Source organism: Rhamphochromis sp. 'chilingali' (assembly GCF_963969265.1).
Source record: "Rhamphochromis sp. 'chilingali' genome assembly, chromosome: 17".
In the NCBI taxonomy this organism is placed as follows: Eukaryota; Metazoa; Chordata; class Actinopteri; order Cichliformes; family Cichlidae; genus Rhamphochromis; species Rhamphochromis sp. 'chilingali'.
The window spans coordinates 10,433,883-10,451,061 of NC_137944.1; positions in this window are offsets into that span (position 1 = coordinate 10,433,883).

Here is a 17,179-nt window from a genome sequence, read left to right on the forward strand (position 1 = left end):
TAGCTGGCATTAGCTGAGGTTAGTTCATAGACTGCAGACTGTTAATTCAATTCAATTCAATTCAATTTTATTTTTTATAGCGCCAAATCACAACAACAGTTGCTTCAAGGTGCTTTATATTGTACAGTAGATCCTACAATAATACATACAGAGAAAACCCCAACAATCATATAGCCCCCTATGAGCAAGCACTCTGGCAACAGTGGAAAGGAAAAACTCCCTTTTAACAGGAAGAAACCTCCGGCAGAACCAGGCTCAGGGAGGGGCGGGGCCATCGGCTGCGACCGGTTGGGGTGAGATACAGGGAGACAGAATAAAAGACATGCTGTGGAAGAGAGACAGAGGTTAATAACAAGTACAATTCACACATAGTGAGTAAGAAAGATGACTGGAAAGGAAAAACTCAGTGCATCATGGGAATCCCCGGCAGCCTACGTCTATTGCAGCATAACTAAGGGAGGATTCAGGGTCACCTGGTCCAGCCCTAACTATATGCTTTAGCAAAAAGGAAAGTTTTAGCCTAATCTTGAAAGTAGAGATAGTGTCTGTCTCCCGAATCCAAACTGGAAGCTGGTTCCACAGAAGAGGGGCCTGAAAACTGAAGGCTCTCCCTCCCATTCTACTTTTAAATACTCTAGGAACAACAAGTAGGCCTGCAGTGCGAGAGCGAAGTGCTCTAATAGGGTGATATGGTACTACAAGGTCATTAAGATAAGATGGCAACTGATTATTTAAGACCTTGTATGTGAGGAGCAGGATTTTTAATTCAATTCTGGATTTAACAGGAAGCCAATGAAGGGAAGCCAAAACAGGAGAAATATGCTCTCTCTTTCTAGTCCCTGTCAGCACTCTTGCTGCAGCATTTTGGATTAGCTGAAGGCTTTTCAGTGAGTTTTTTGGACATCCTGATAATAATGAATTACAGTAGTCCAGCCTGGAAGTAATAAATGCATGAACTAGTTTTTCAGCGTCACTCTGAGACAGGATATTTCTAACTTTAGAGATGTTGCGCAAATGGAAGAAAGTGGTCTTACATATTTGTTTAATATGTGCATCGAAGGACATGTCTTGGTCAAAAATGACTCCAAGGTTCCTCACAGCGTTACTGGAGGCCAAGGTAATGCCATCCAGAGTAAGAATCTGGTTAGATACCATATTTCTAAGATTTTCAGGGCCGAATACAATAGCCTCAGTTTTATCTGAATTAAGAAGCAGTAAGTTAGCGGCCATCCAGGTCTTTATGTCTTTAAGACATTCCTGCAGTTTAACTAATTGGTGTGTGTTATCTGGCTTCATGGACAGATAGAGCTAGGTGTTATCTGCATAGCAGTGAAAATGTATGCTATGTCTTCTAATGATACTGCCTAAGGGAAGCATGTATAATGTAAACAGAATTGGTCCTAGCACTGAACCCTGTGGAACTCCATAACTGACCTTAGTGTGTGAAGAGGACTCTCCATTTACATGAATAAATCGTTAGACTTGATGGATAGCATTAACAACCTGCTAGCTCCAAATAATCATGTGCAGTTCTGAAAGCAGTCTATGGACTAACCTCAGTTACACGCCAGCTAACAATGTTAACTTGGCAGCGAGTAGCCGTCAGTAATAGTAATAAATCACACAGCAATAGTGCATCCAATATAGTTGTAAAAAGCATGGCAATATATTAAGTAATCCAAAGTATTCAGAATACATCAGTCACATTAACCCCTGGAGGGTCTTAGAAAAATGCATACACTATCGGACCTAGAGCCACAAATCGACCACGCCCAAAAAGTGCTATAAAAAATTTATATATTAATATTTTATTCCACTTTAAGTAACTTAACGGAATACGTTACACACTACATTTTGGGGCATGTATTCCGTAATCTGTAGTGGAATACAATTAAAAAGTAACTTCCCAACACTGAAGCCCTCCCATAGGGCTTAAAACCTGGGACTCTCCACCAATTGCTCTTAGAACTGAAGAAGCTGAAGATGAGAGGTGAAACATCTTCAAGGAAACTTGAAGAAGTCCAGACGATTTTCTTTCCAATCTCCGTTGCATTAGCTAGTTACACAGTTAAGATGAACTTATTACAGACTAAGCAACTTTTTCTGTATAAAAATAACTATGGTTTAACTGAACTAAAGAACTATCTAGTCATGTATTAATCGATATTGTTTGACCCTGCGTGACAAGTATTCTCCCATTTTGAAACAGGACTTCTGCTTAGACTTAGACAGCCTTACATTAATGCATATTATCTTTTTTGAGTCTTTGCAGTTGTATTTCCACATTGATACACTTCAGTTAGCTAAGTGTTTAATTTATTAAGTCCTGTTTGTGGTGTCGTTTTAAGCAGATTTCTTCTGAGATATTTGTGTTGGCTATAAATTGGTAAAATAAAATTAATTCTCCACCAACTATTTCCCCAGACCTTTTCTATTTCCATTTCCAAGTGTAACCCTGGTAAGATTTACAGCAATCAGAAGTACAGGGTTCTTTGAATGCATCGTAGTCCTTGTCTGATAGTTTAATTTCCGGGTCTGCGGCTCCGTGCGCGTGAAGGTGTGGTGTAGAGGAAAAAGGACGGCAAGGAAAAACTCCATGCTGCCGCGGAGCACGGTTTTTTCCAGTTGAAAGAGAGGAAAGAGGTTTAATTAACATTTGTGAGAGAGCTGTCGTTAGCGGTGAACCACAGACGGGTACCTACCTGAAAGGAGTCGGAGTATTTCTTCGAACTTTTTGAACTATTCTGGTGAGTTAGCCTAGCTCACTTAGCACCGCTATTGCAGTTCAATGCACTGGAAAAAATAACTAACCAGTCAGAATAGTAGTAAATGTGTTTAATGATGTTTAAGATGTGTTTTCATAGTATTGCAATGTTGTGACAGTTTTGTTTATTATGAGTGTCTAATGTTTTTACTTTCTTGGGTCTGCTAGTTCAGCCGCGGCCAGCTAAGTGGTTATGCGCAGTTCACGTGCAATAGCTGTGCTGTTACTGTAACTGCGGGTGATGCACAGTAATACCGGTGTATTTACTTTTAATGTGTCACAAGATGCAAATTTATTTTAATATTTCAAAAGAACCAAGGACATGAGGAACAAGGACATTTAAGGAATGTGGACATCTAACATTCTGCATATTTGTGTGCAGACTGGTTTTTTTTTGAGGTACAGTTCCATGGGTGCCAAGTGAGGAGCTGGTATCGTGGGTCTAAGACACTGTTGCTGCTGTGGAGGCCTTCTCTGTGTCAGGACGCCGACACGTTGATGCCTGCCGTACCAGGAGGGCGGTAGGGAAAAAAACAAAAGGAAGCCCACCTGAGAGATACCTTATCATTTTCTTTGCTACTTTTTCTCCGCCTGAGATTCAGGTCGTTTTCAGTTCTTAACCCAGGACAGTGGGTAACTGAATAAACTGACACCATAAGGAACTGGACACTCACATGCTATTTTCTTTTCTTTTTCCTTTTCTTTGGGGTGTTGAAATATTGTGTTTCTTGTCTTACATCTATTTTGATTGTTTCAATTATTTTTGTGATGCATTTGAGATGGTTACTGCATTTGAAGGTATCCCTACATTGAGGATGAGCAAAGGGAACTGATCCGAAAGGAAATATATAAAGCAAACTTTGTTTCACAAGCCTGTGGTCGTGCGTGTTATGTGGGTTGGAAGTCTCATTGCTCTTACAGAGTTGCTACCGCCAATCTCCTTCCCAAACCTAGATTCGGATATTGTAGACATTGCACTTGGGCGAGCAGTATAGATCATCTCTTTATAGATAGAGGGACACACGTCCAGGTTACATAAAAAGTGGCGAGCCAGCCAGGAGATTGGTTAATAGTAGCTTTCTGATCTTCCACCCCACACTACGCACGTTTGAGATTTTTGACATTTGTTCCACCGAGTCAGGTATGGATATTTGCAACCGTTTTGAGGTTAATGGTCAGAACTCCCTGTATGTAACAGGTATAGGACCAGAATACACAGATGAGGAAATAACTGCTGTGTTCAAAGTTAATGGAGATATTTCTAAATTAGTGAGGATCCCTGACGAATCAGGACAACCAGAGGGTAGAGCCCTGATCCAGTATGCATCTGACAGGTCTATCTCTAGAATCGACCCCATTACCTTGGGTACCGTACCAAGTCCAAAGGACCCCGCTGTGATGTGGTTTGCGAGGACCATTAGAAATGTTTGTCAGGAAGTGGTGGGGAGGGAGATAGCTTGCAGATACCTGGACGAACCAAAGTCTGTCGCAGGCAGTGGCAGGAAAGGTTTCTTGAATGTGCTTCAGGAGGAACTGCATGGGAACCAGGGCACATCACATGACGTACACAGTAATGCTACACAGCCCTATGCAGCTCAAAATGCTAACACACCTAATAATGATCAAAATGAGCCTGCAGAGCCCACACATGTTTATAGTGCATCTGCTAGTTTACCAACGAGCCCAGTCCACATCAGTGAGGATGTTTTTAACCCCCCCCCAGATCCAGAGAGTGATTGTGGAGCATGTCATCCGAAGTGAGTCCACCACTTCACCATCCCCACAAATAAGGTTGCGCACCTTCTCTGGGCGGATGCCAAGGCCAAACGGTGAGGTGGACTACGAAACATGGCACACCCAAGTTGATCTTCTCCTTAACGATCCTTCCTTGAATGATGCTCACAAGGTGAGAAGGATTCTTGAGAGCTTGCTGAGTCCAGCAGCTGATGTTGTGAAGCCTCTTGGCATCTCGTCACCACCAAATGTCTACATCACTCAACTTGACTCTGCTTTTGGTGTTGTGGAGGATGGAGAGGAGTTGTTTGCGGCATTTCTCGGCTCTAACCAAGATAGTGGAGAGAAGCCATCAGCATACTTGAACAGGCTCCATAGCCTCCTCACAAGAGCAATTTCTAGAGGGGGAGCCTCAGCTGGAAATTCCAATGATCATTTGCTCAGACAGTTTTGTAGGGGCTGTTGGGATCAGAGCATCATCATCGGCTTACAGTTAGAGTGCAAAAAGGGAAATCCACCAACATTTCCTGAATTCCTCCTCATGCTGAGAACTGAGGAAGACCGCCGTTCCACAAAGCTAGATAGGATGAAAAAGCATTTAGGTGCTTCGAAAGCTAACATGTATGCCCACCATGTTTTTGATATGCCCTCTTATGACTGTGAGCCTGTCCCACTGCCTAACTCAAAGCCGAATGAGACATCAAAGCTTGAAAAGAAAGTAAATGAGCTAACTAAACAGTTGGAAAAGCTAAACAAAAAGCCACCGAGCCTCACTCATGATAGTAATCCTCCCCTAGTGGTAAAAGCAAAGCGAGATGAAACCTCTGATATTGAGAACAAGATAGCTGAACTGACAAAGCAAGTTGAAAAACTAGCACAAAATCAGAGAGAGAGTACTAAAAAGACCGACTGCTTTGCAATCAGTAGTAGTAACATGAAGAGGGGCCTTAAGGTGCCTGGAATGCCGAGGCCGTGGTTTTGTTTTAAGTGTGGGGAAGACAACCACATTGCTGCTCATTGCTCCAATGAACCCAACCCCGCACTGGTTCGCAAGAAAAATGCAGAACTCCGGGAGAGGCAGGATAAGTTTTTAGCTCAGCAGGCTGCTTCCCCATTCACTTTAAACTAGTAGCAGCTCCTGTTGTGGGACGTCCAGGAGCTGCAGTTGATGATAACCCCTGTCCCAACAGATCAGTTGATGGTGCTGGAACACAAAAGAAAGTCATAACCCACACAATGACTGAAACCTACCGTTGCACAGAGCGATCTATACCTGCAGGGCTTGTAGGTCCTCGTTGTGCGGCTTCTGTCTTTCTTGAGGGTGTACAGTGTGAGTCCATAATGGACACCGGCTCACAAGTTACAACAGTGTCCGAGTGTTTCCATAAGAACCATCTGTCTCACTTACCTATACATCCAATTCATGCCCTTCTTGAAATCGAAGGAGCAGGTGGACAGCAGGTCCCCTATCTTGGTTACATAGAAGCGCGTGTCACTTTCCCGCTGTCCGTTCCTGGCAGGAAAGAGGAGCTAGTCGTGTTAGCACTTGTGGTGCCAGAGTGTCAGTTCAACAGCAGGACCCCCCTGTTGATTGGTACCAATGTGTTATTACGGCTTTATGAACAAGTACTTGAACAGGATGGTCCAGAGGTTGTTTGCAAACTCTTCTCTAGAGATTTTGCAGTGATCTTCCAGCATATTGCCCAGATCCATGACCTCAACAACCATGCTCATCCTGTCAGGTTACATGGTGGAAACCCCATCACCATCCCTGCAAAACAAAAGTGCTGCATCACAGGTGATGTCAGGTTGAAAAGGAACAGTCAGACCACATTTGTGCTTGAACCCAATGAACATCACAGGTTGCCAGGTGGTGTTCTCCTTGAAGCTGCTCTGATGGACATTCCATTTAAGTCTAGCTGCAAGGTCCCGGTCGTCCTGCGCAATCTTAGTGACCATGATGTTACGCTGCAGCCAAAATGCATCATTGCTCAAATATGTGCAGCTCAGCAGGTCACGTCACTTGGACCAGTGAAAGGTGACTCTCATCACAATAAGCCTGACAGTGACAACCTCGAGTTCAATCTTGATGATTCACCAATATCTGAACAATGGAAAGATCGTATCACCACCAAGCTTAGATCTATTCCAGAAGTCTTTGCTGTGGATGACCTGTCATATGGTCACACCACTGCAGTGAAACATCACATTAGGCTACATGACGAGACTCCTTTTAAGGAGAGGCCAAGGCCTATTCATCCCAGTGACAGGGAGGCAGTCAAGGAGCATCTTAAAGAACTGCTTGATGCAGGAATCATTAAAGAGTCACAGAGCCCTTTTGCATCCCCAGTGGTCTTGGTCCGGAAGAAGAATGGTTCTATCAGGTTATGCATCGACTACAGGAAGCTAAATGCTCGAACCATCAGAGATGCATACGCTCTTCCAAACATTGAGGAGACCTTTGCTGCCCTTAGCGGTGCTAAATGGTTCTCCGTCATGGACCTTAAATCTGGTTATTACCAGGTTGAGATGGCCGAAGAAGACAAGCCTAAAACCGCTTTCACGTGTCCCCTCGGCTTCTTTGAATTCAATCGCATGCCTCAGGGTGTCACGAACGCACCAAGCACTTTTCAGCGCCTTATGGAAAGGTGTGTCGGTGACTTGCATCTCAATGAGGTATTGGTGTTTCTGGACGACTTGATTGTCTTTTCAGACACATTGGAAGAACATGAAGCACGACTCATGAAGGTGCTGAACCGTCTTAAAGATTTTGGTCTAAAGCTTTCTCCGGAGAAATGTCACTTCTTTAAGGCGTCAGTGAAGTATCTTGGTCATGTTGTGGATGCACGAGGAGTCCATACTGACCCTGACAAGATATCCGCCTTGAGAGACTGGCCTCGTCCTTCAAATAGGAAAGAGCTTAAATGTTTCTTAGGCTTCGCTGGGTGTTATCGGCGGTTTGTCGAAGGATATTCCCAGATAGCCAAACCTCTTAATAGCCTGACAGCAGGCTACTATCCACCAAAGAAAAGGGGCAAAGTGTACAAGAGGGAACGCTTCACGACTCTTGTGAGCCCTAATGCACCACTCGGTGAGGAGTGGACTTCGGAGTGTGAGAGTGCATTCAGAACTCTGATTAAGAAATTGACGTCTGCGCCCATCCTTGCTTTTGCGAATCCACAACTACCATATGTTGTACATACTGACGCTTGTCGCGATGGATTGGGGGCAGCGCTCTATCAAGAGCAGGAGGGGAAGCTCAGAGTTGTCGCGTATGCCAGTCGAGGTCTTTCCAAGAGCAAGAGAAACTACCCTACGCACAAACTCGAATTCTTGGCCTTAAAATGGGCCGTTTGTGAAAAGTTCAGTGATTTCCTTTATGGGTCAAGTTTCACTGTGCTTACCGACAACAACCCCCTCACATACGTCTTGACATCTGCGAAGTTAGATGCTGCTGGTCATCGCTGGTTAGCCGCTCGTTCCACTTACCAGTTTACCATCAAGTACAGAGCAGGGCAGGCCAACCGCGATGCAGATGGGTTATCCCGGCGGCCTCAAGGTCCGCCTCTTGAGGATGAAGCTTTCACTAAAGAAAGAGAGAGAACAGAGGACATGAAAAAACGGTTCATGGAAGCAGGAGATGACATGGATCATGAGGTGTTCTCTGCATTATGTCAACGTCATCTTGTGATGGTTAAAGATGAACGTCAACCTCATTCAGAGCAGCCTGTCATTGCGGAGTCTCTTGTTGTCGACCCTTCTGTAGTGCCTGATGTTTTCGGTGAGGACACTTTACCATCCATGGCTAACTCTGACTGGTGTAATGCTCAAAATAATGATCCGTTTCTCTCACGTGTCATCACCTTTGTGAGGAGAGCTGTAAAACCCAGTTTCAGAGAGACAAACCTTGTCAAACTTCTTCTCAGGGAGTGGAAAAAACTTGAACTCAGGGATGGTGTCCTGTACAGGAAGTGGTCTGAGCGAGGCGAACTGGTGTATCAGTTGGTCTTACCCGAACAGTTCAGAGAGAGGGCACTGCAAGGAGTGCATGATGATGTTGGCCATCTCGGTTCTGAGCGTGCACTTCAGCTTGCTCGTGCCAGGTTCTACTGGCCGAGAATGGCCAGAGACATCGAGGAGAAGTGCAAAAAGTGCGAACGCTGTTTCAGGCGGAAGGCTGTGCCTCAGAGGGCCGCGCCTTTGGAAAACATTTCTGCTACTTATCCACTTGAACTTCTTTGTATGGATTATCTATCCCTTGAGCCGGATGATAGAGACACGAGAAACATTTTAGTCATCACCGACCACTTTACAAAATTTGCTGTGGCGGTGCCGACTAGGGATCAGAAAGCCAGAACTGTTGCGAAGGCTTTATGGGAGAACTTTATTGTTCACTACGGGTTCCCCAGTCGTTTGCTCAGCGACCAGGGCAGGGACTTTGAGTCTAAGACGATCAGAGAACTCTGCACACTGATTGGAGCAGACAAAGTTCGTACCACCCCGTACCATCCCCGGGGAAACCCAGTGGAACGATTTAACCGGACCCTCCTTGGTATGCTAGGGACCCTGGAAGAGAGAGACAAATATCATTGGAGAGATTTTGTCAAACCTCTGGTCCACGCATACAATTGCACGAGAAACAGTACAACAGGCTATTCGCCTTACGAACTAATGTTTGGTAGGCAGCCCAGACTGCCAATTGATCTTGTCCTGGGAATCCAACCTGATATGGCAAGTCACAAGACCCACTCAGAGTATGTCAAGGGCCTTCGCCAACGCCTACAGGAGAGCTACTCATTAGCTGCTAAAAATGCCAAGAAGATGGGAGAGAAGAACAAGGCTAGGTTTGACAGGGAGGTCAGGGCAGCTGAACTTTTAGAAGGGGATAGGGTCTTAGTGAGAAACGTGAATATCAGGGGGAAACACAAACTGGCAGATCGGTGGGAACAGAAAATCCATGTTGTTGTCAGACGGATTAGCGACAGTCCTGTTTATGTAGTCAAACCTGAGACAGGGGAGGGGCCACACCGTACGTTGCATAGAGACCTTCTTTTGCCGTGCGGGTTCCTACCTGTAACTGAGATCAGAGAGCAAAGTTCTTCCACTGACGCATCGAGAAAAATGAGACTTGAGGGGCAAAACAACAAAAGGCGTGCAAGGGGACACTGATTGTCAGGAGGATGAGTCGTACAGTGATGAAGATGAACTGTATCCTAATACATGGATGCCAGAAATCATCACGAAGGGTCCTTTCCTGCAGAGGGAAGGAGGCTTCAATGAGCCTCAGCCAGTTTCCAGGGTATTAAACCCAGACACCCCTTCTTTTGTGCCCCAAAGTTCCGCACACTTACCTGAAAGACCTACTCACGAGCTTCAACCAGGAACTCCTTATGTTAGCTCTGAGAATAGTGGTTCAGTTACACATCCTACTTCACACTGTAGGACTCCGGACCATATTGTCATTGATATTCCTGAACCTGATGTGACACAAATCTCACCTGATGAAGAGAACACAGATCTCATCACCACAGACCCTGTAGTTGCAGACACTGACAATGTAGTATCTGAGAGTCAAGAGTCCGAGAACGCAAGTGTCCGGCGTTCTACTAGGGAGAGACGTCCGCCTCGGAAACTCACCTACGATGAGCTGGGGGAGCCTTTAACCTTGGCCATTAGTTCATTCTTTCAGGCTTTAGGGGCTGCTATTTCACATGTGTCTGTACCGGTAGGGGCAGGTATGCATGCTGGGACTCATGCAGTCTAGAGGGGGAGAATGTAACCCTGGTAAGATTTACAGCAATCAGAAGTACAGGGTTCTTTGAATGCATCGTAGTCCTTGTCTGATAGTTTAATTTCCGGGCTTGCCCTGAAGGCACCGTCTGCGGCTCCGTGCGCGTGAAGGTGTGGTGTAGAGGAAAAAGGACGGCAAGGAAAAACTCCATGCTGCCGCGGAGCACGGTTTTTTCCAGTTGAAAGAGAGGAAAGAGGTTTAATTAACATTTGTGAGAGAGCTGTCGTTAGCGGTGAACCACAGACGGGTACCTACCTGAAAGGAGTCGGAGTATTTCTTCGAACTTTTTGAACTATTCTGGTGAGTTAGCCTAGCTCACTTAGCACCGCTATTGCAGTTCAATGCACTGGAAAAAATAACTAACCAGTCAGAATAGTAGTAAATGTGTTTAATGATGTTTAAGATGTGTTTTCATAGTATTGCAATGTTGTGACAGTTTTGTTTATTATGAGTGTCTAATGTTTTTACTTTCTTGGGTCTGCTAGTTCAGCCGCGGCCAGCTAAGTGGTTATGCGCAGTTCACGTGCAATAGCTGTGCTGTTACTGTAACTGCGGGTGATGCACAGTAATACCGGTGTATTTACTTTTAATGTGTCACAAGATGCAAATTTATTTTAATATTTCAAAAGAACCAAGGACATGAGGAACAAGGACATTTAAGGAATGTGGACATCTAACATTCTGCATATTTGTGTGCAGACTGGTTTTTTTTTTGAGGTACAGTTCCATGGGTGCCAAGTGAGGAGCTGGTATCGTGGGTCTAAGACACTGTTGCTGCTGTGGAGGCCTTCTCTGTGTCAGGACGCCGACACGTTGATGCCTGCCGTACCAGGAGGGCGGTAGGGAAAAAAACAAAAGGAAGCCCACCTGAGAGATACCTTATCATTTTCTTTGCTACTTTTTCTCCGCCTGAGATTCAGGTCGTTTTCAGTTCTTAACCCAGGACAGTGGGTAACTGAATAAACTGACACCATAAGGAACTGGACACTCACATGCTATTTTCTTTTCTTTTTCCTTTTCTTTGGGGTGTTGAAATATTGTGTTTCTTGTCTTACATCTATTTTGATTGTTTCAATTATTTTTGTGATGCATTTGAGATGGTTACTGCATTTGAAGGTATCCCTACATTGAGGATGAGCAAAGGGAACTGATCCGAAAGGAAATATATAAAGCAAACTTTGTTTCACAAGCCTGTGGTCGTGCGTGTTATGTGGGTTGGAAGTCTCATTGCTCTTACAGAGTTGCTACCGCCAATCTCCTTCCCAAACCTAGATTCGGATATTGTAGACATTGCACTTGGGCGAGCAGTATAGATCATCTCTTTATAGATAGAGGGACACACGTCCAGGTTACACAAGTTACAGACACTGTTGGAGAGTCATTCACACTTTTTCCATCATGTGCTGGACAGTCACAGATATACATTTAGCAAAAAGCTCAGTCCACCATGATTTGCCACAGCCCCATTTCTACATTTCTACTTAAGGTCACCAGACTTGATGGATGTACTTTTTATTACATAATGTGGTAATACTGAGGTAATAAGGTGGACATCATCATGCATTGTATATACATTGGTACATGTCTTTTGGAAATGAATATTTCAACAGAGATCATGCAGCAGTGACTCATATGGCAATATCACAAGTCAATATGAAAAGACAGTTTTGATGACTATGTACGAACAGCCACATTATGCCACTATTAGTCATTACACTGTAAAAAATGTCCATCTAAACAAACTATTCAAGCTGTATTTATATGCAAAATTATACAGTTTACAAATTATATACAGTGGGGCAAAAAAGTATTTAGTCAGCCACCGATTGTGCAAGTTCCCCCACTTAAAATGATGACAGAGGTCAGTAATTTGCACCAGAGGTACACTTCAACTGTGAGAGACAGAATGTGAAAAAAAAATCCATGAATCCATGATTTGTAAAGAATTTATTCGTAAATCAGGGTGGAAAATAAGTATTTGGTCAATAACAAAAATACAACTCAATACTTTGTAACATAACCTTTGTTGGCAATAACAGAGGTCAAAGGTTTACTATAGGTCTTTACCAGGTTTGCACACACAGTAGCTGGTATTTTGGCCCATTCCTCCATGCAGATCTTCTCGAGAGCAGTGATGTTTTGGGGCTGTCGCCGAGCAACACGGACTTTCAACTCCCGCCACAGATTTTCTATGGGGTTGAGGTCTGGAGACTGGCTAGGCCACTCCAGGACTTTCAAATGCTTCTTACGGAGCCACTCCTTTGTTGCCCGGGCGGTGTGTTTTGGATCATTGTCATGTTGGAAGACCCAGCCTCGTTTCATCTTCAAAGTTCTCACTGATGGAAGGAGGTTTTGGCTCAAAATCTCACGATACATGGCCCCATTCATTCTGTCCTTAACACGGATCAGTCGTCCTGTCCCCTTGGCAGAAAAACAGCCCCAGGTGTTCTTGGGATGCAACTCAGTATTCTTCTTCCTCCAAACACGACGAGTTGAGTTTATACCAAAAAGTTCTACTTTGGTTTCATCTGACCACATGACATTCTCCCAATCCTCTGCTGTATCATCCATGTGCTCTCTGGCAAACTTCAGACGGGCCTGGACATGCACTGGCTTCAGCAGCGGAACACGTCTGGCACTGAGGGATTTGATTCCCTGCCGTTGTAGTGTGTTACTGATGGTGACCTTTGTTACTTTGGTCCCAGCTCTCTGCAGGTCATTCACCAGGTCCCCCCGTGTGGTTCTGGGATCTTTGCTCACCGTTCTCATGATCATTTTGACCCCACGGGATGAGATCTTGCATGGAGCCCCAGATCGAGGGAGATTATCAGTGGTCTTGTATGTCTTCCATTTTCTGATGATTGCTCCCACAGTTGATTTTTTCACACCAAGCTGCTTGCCTATTGTAGATTCACTCTTCCCAGTCTGGTGCAGGTCTACAATACTTTTCCTGGTGTCCTTCGAAAGCTCTTTGGTCTTGGCCTTGGCAGAGTTTGGAGTGTGACTGTTTGCGGCTGTGGACAGGTGTCTTTTATACAGATGATGAGTTCAAACAGGTGCCATTCATACAGGTAACAAGTGGGGGACAGAAAAGTTTCTTACAGAAGACGTTACAGGTCTGTGAGAGCCAGAGATTTTCCTTGTTTGAGGTGACCAAATACTTATTTTCCACCCTAATTTACGAATAAATTCTTTACAAATCCTACCATGTGAATTCATGGATTTTTTTTTCACGTTCTGTCTCTCACAGTTGAAGTGTACCTCTGGTGCAAATTACTGACCTCTGTCATCATTTTAAGTGGGGGAACTTGCACAATCGGTGGCTGACTAAATACTTTTTTGCCCCACTGTACTTCCATTCAAATTGTAGTGAAAAATACATCTAAAAAACATAAATTAATAATTGAATAAATAAACAAATAAATATGCTCATTGTTATTTAGCTTCTTTTTCTTTTTAAGATGCCAGGAAGCAAGGCTCTTGTCACACACCTGTTTTCACTTTAATGGAGGAGAAGGGTGCAGCATAAAAGATGAATCTACGATTGCCACATCAGACAATAGAAAAATGTATACATTTGAAATAGAGAAACTTTCATCCTCTGTCAGAGTAAGAGCATTTGTGTGCTGACAGCTCTAAGACTGGTGTACAAATATTTTTTTCAAAAGATCTCCAAGATATACTGTAAACTGTGAAGATATTTATTTAACAAAGTAAAACAAAAGTGGTAAATACTGCTAAATAAAATGCCCATAAATAGAAAATAAATCCCCATGATTGCTATTACCAATGCATAGATAGAAAATACAATGCTTAGTTACAATCAGTTTAAATTCCTATCTCATACAAATGGTTGTATAATTTGAATTTGGAATTTGTCAACACTGCCATGACAAGAAAGAAATCCTTATTCATTTGACAGCTTGGCTGATGCAGCATCAGCGTGGAGCACAACCAAACCCACCGAGCCAAGAATCCAAAGATCCAAAGAAAGTCAAACAACTAAGGCTGGTATGTGGGATGATCTCAAATCATTCAAAACTTGTAGTTTCTTTTAAACAAATGTTTTTTGTTTTGAATGTGTACAGGAGAAGCTTAGTATAGGTACGAAAAAAAAGATGTGACATCTTTTATTCTTACTCTGATGCTACCAGCAAGGTCTGCTCAACCTTGCTGTCAGCTCACATTGGTATCAGATACGGGCTGTGTCCTAGAATAGATATGAATAGTCATCCAAAAGAATCACTAAGCAGTAAAGGTCTGTCTTGTCAAAAATTTATTTTTCTAAATGCAAGTAAAAAATACTGTCAAGAGAAATGTGATCATTCTCAATAAGTCCTTCAACACCAAAATGACAAAATAGGTCATTTTCCAAAAAGTCCTGCTAGACCATTTGAAAAATAACTCTGTTATAAAGCTGTGTTTATGTGATTAAGCTTAGGCTACATGTGACACTTTCTGTTTGGGGAAACCTTTAAGTAATAATTATACATTTTGGGAAATACCTTATCTGCTTTTGCTTCGTCTGAGTATTGTTGGATTAATTTCTCTTAGATCCAGATGTCTTTCTCTGGTGTTGCAGTCACATCTAATAAAATTCATTCCTGGATTTTGTTGGTGGAATTTCACATTTCCATTTGATGGCTGTCATACATGATAGCAAAAGTAGGCTAATCAGAAAAAGACACAAAAAAGCAAACAAAAAACAGTCTGTACGGAGTTCACGTGTCCTTCCCATGCTCACACAAGTTCTCTCTAAATACTCTGGCTTCCACCCACAAACCCAAGAAATTCATGGGTTAAGTTTACTGCTGCTTCTCAATTGGCTGTGGGTGTAAATGTGAGTGTGATTGGTTGTATGTCTCTGGATTGGACCAGTCTAGACTAGTGACCTGTCCAGGGTGTATCCTACCTTTGAAATGTGGGATAGAGCCCATCACCCCATGATCCTACGTTGGATAAGTGTAAGAAAATGGATGGATGGATGAATGGAAATCCAGGGGTAACCAGGATATGGTTAAAGTGAGAGTACAAGAAAAGGCTGCAGTGGTAGCTAGACACCTCTACAAAACGAAAAGCACATTTTTAGTAGCAAAATGTTTTGTTTTTTTTTACATGGGAGAGCACTAGAGATACACAGTCCATTCCCCATAAAAATTAGAATTACGTAACTCTTTCTGATAAACATAGCTTGAGATTTGTCAGTGTGTTTCACTCTGAAAAGGAAGGTCTTACAAAACACTATAAATAAACAAACAGTATTACACTAGTTCCTGTAGCAGCTTTTGTTATTGCTTTTCATATACAGAGCATATTAGTAACAACCTCGTCATGTTAATCTGCAGGTGAGAGTGTCAGTAGGCAATAAGCAATGACTTAACAGGACCAGATCTGATCCAGGCAATCAAGACTTGCAAGGATTGCCTAATGGGGGCCGGATGGGGTGGTGAGACAGGGTGATGCTGGCCAAATGGAACTGCTGAAGCACAACACAGCTCACATCAAGAGACCTAGGAATTTGAGAGCAAGACCCCCTTCCCCCCATGCTAACACAGACATTAGTAGAGAAACAGCAACTTGAGCACAGATGCATGAAAGGATGTGGTAGCACACGCTCAAACATAGGGTTATAAAACAACATATGCCCTTGTTTCTACTACATGGAGCAGCAGGTGTAGTAGCAGGTCGGTCTAGTATAAGAGAAAGGAAAGACAAAAAAGAGCACTCTGCTATTCACAACAAGGAAGTAAATACTGTGCATACAGTATATATATTTCCTTGTTGTAAATCAAACAGTATAATGTATAAATAATTACATTCAAATTCTCTAAGGATCCTTAAAATTGCAAAAAGTTCAGTTTAAAAAAAACATTCAATGAGTAGAAGCAGTAGCCTATTATACTGTAGTTTTCCTTGCTGTACTGTCGACTGAAACACATTTTACTGTACCTAAGAGGCAATTTATTTCAGTGACCTTTTTACAAATCTGTTTGATGGTGCCTTCTCTCCCTCTCTCCCTGGATGAGGCCAATTGGCAGAGGGACAGCAGCTGGAGCAGTGGTCTTTTATACTCTATGTGATTACCCTGTGTGCGGCTCTGTCCTAATGCTGACAAAAGTTGCATTTTTTAAAATGCATTAATTAATTAATTAAAGCATTTTAAAAATGCATTAATCATGTTGTGGCAATACATGAAGACCTTATTGGAATAAACATGCAACAGAGTGATATTCAGTGTGAATGAACCAGGTTGAGTAGCGCTGTGGGTGGTTGGAAAGAAAGGGGTAACAAGAAGCACTCGGTAATATGAAACCTGTACATATACAGCTTGAGGGACTAATAGATAGAAAGAAAGAGTGCTAAACAGTCAGAAATAATTGGTCAAGGGATGGTTTTGTCTTTTATCTGCTCAGATACATATAAACAATTTACATCCAATCCAGAAGTTGCAGAGAAGCTATGGTCATTACATAATGTTGCACAACAGTAATAACATGTAGATACAAAGCTGCAAAAGCATAGTATGGTATAGATGGAATGCAGTCTACACGAGTAAAGATCAATACCAAAGTGCAGCTGTGTCATTGGCTAACTGTCAGAACACATTTCCTGTCTCACTAAGATCAGCAAGTAATTCTCAGACAAGGTCAAATAAGCAGGATAGTCTGAAGAGTGTTCCCATTATTACATGCAGTAAAATGTTGCAGTTTTCCACAGAATTCCATAAACAAATGAGTTACACGTTGTCCTGGAGTATAAAGGCTCATATTCTTATCATGAAACAAGCAAGTTGTCTTTTATCATCACACCTACCTGAACTTAAAACTGATGAAGATGTATTCAGTCGATTTGCTTAAGTCATGTGCACATGTGTTATTTGTCTCCCATGT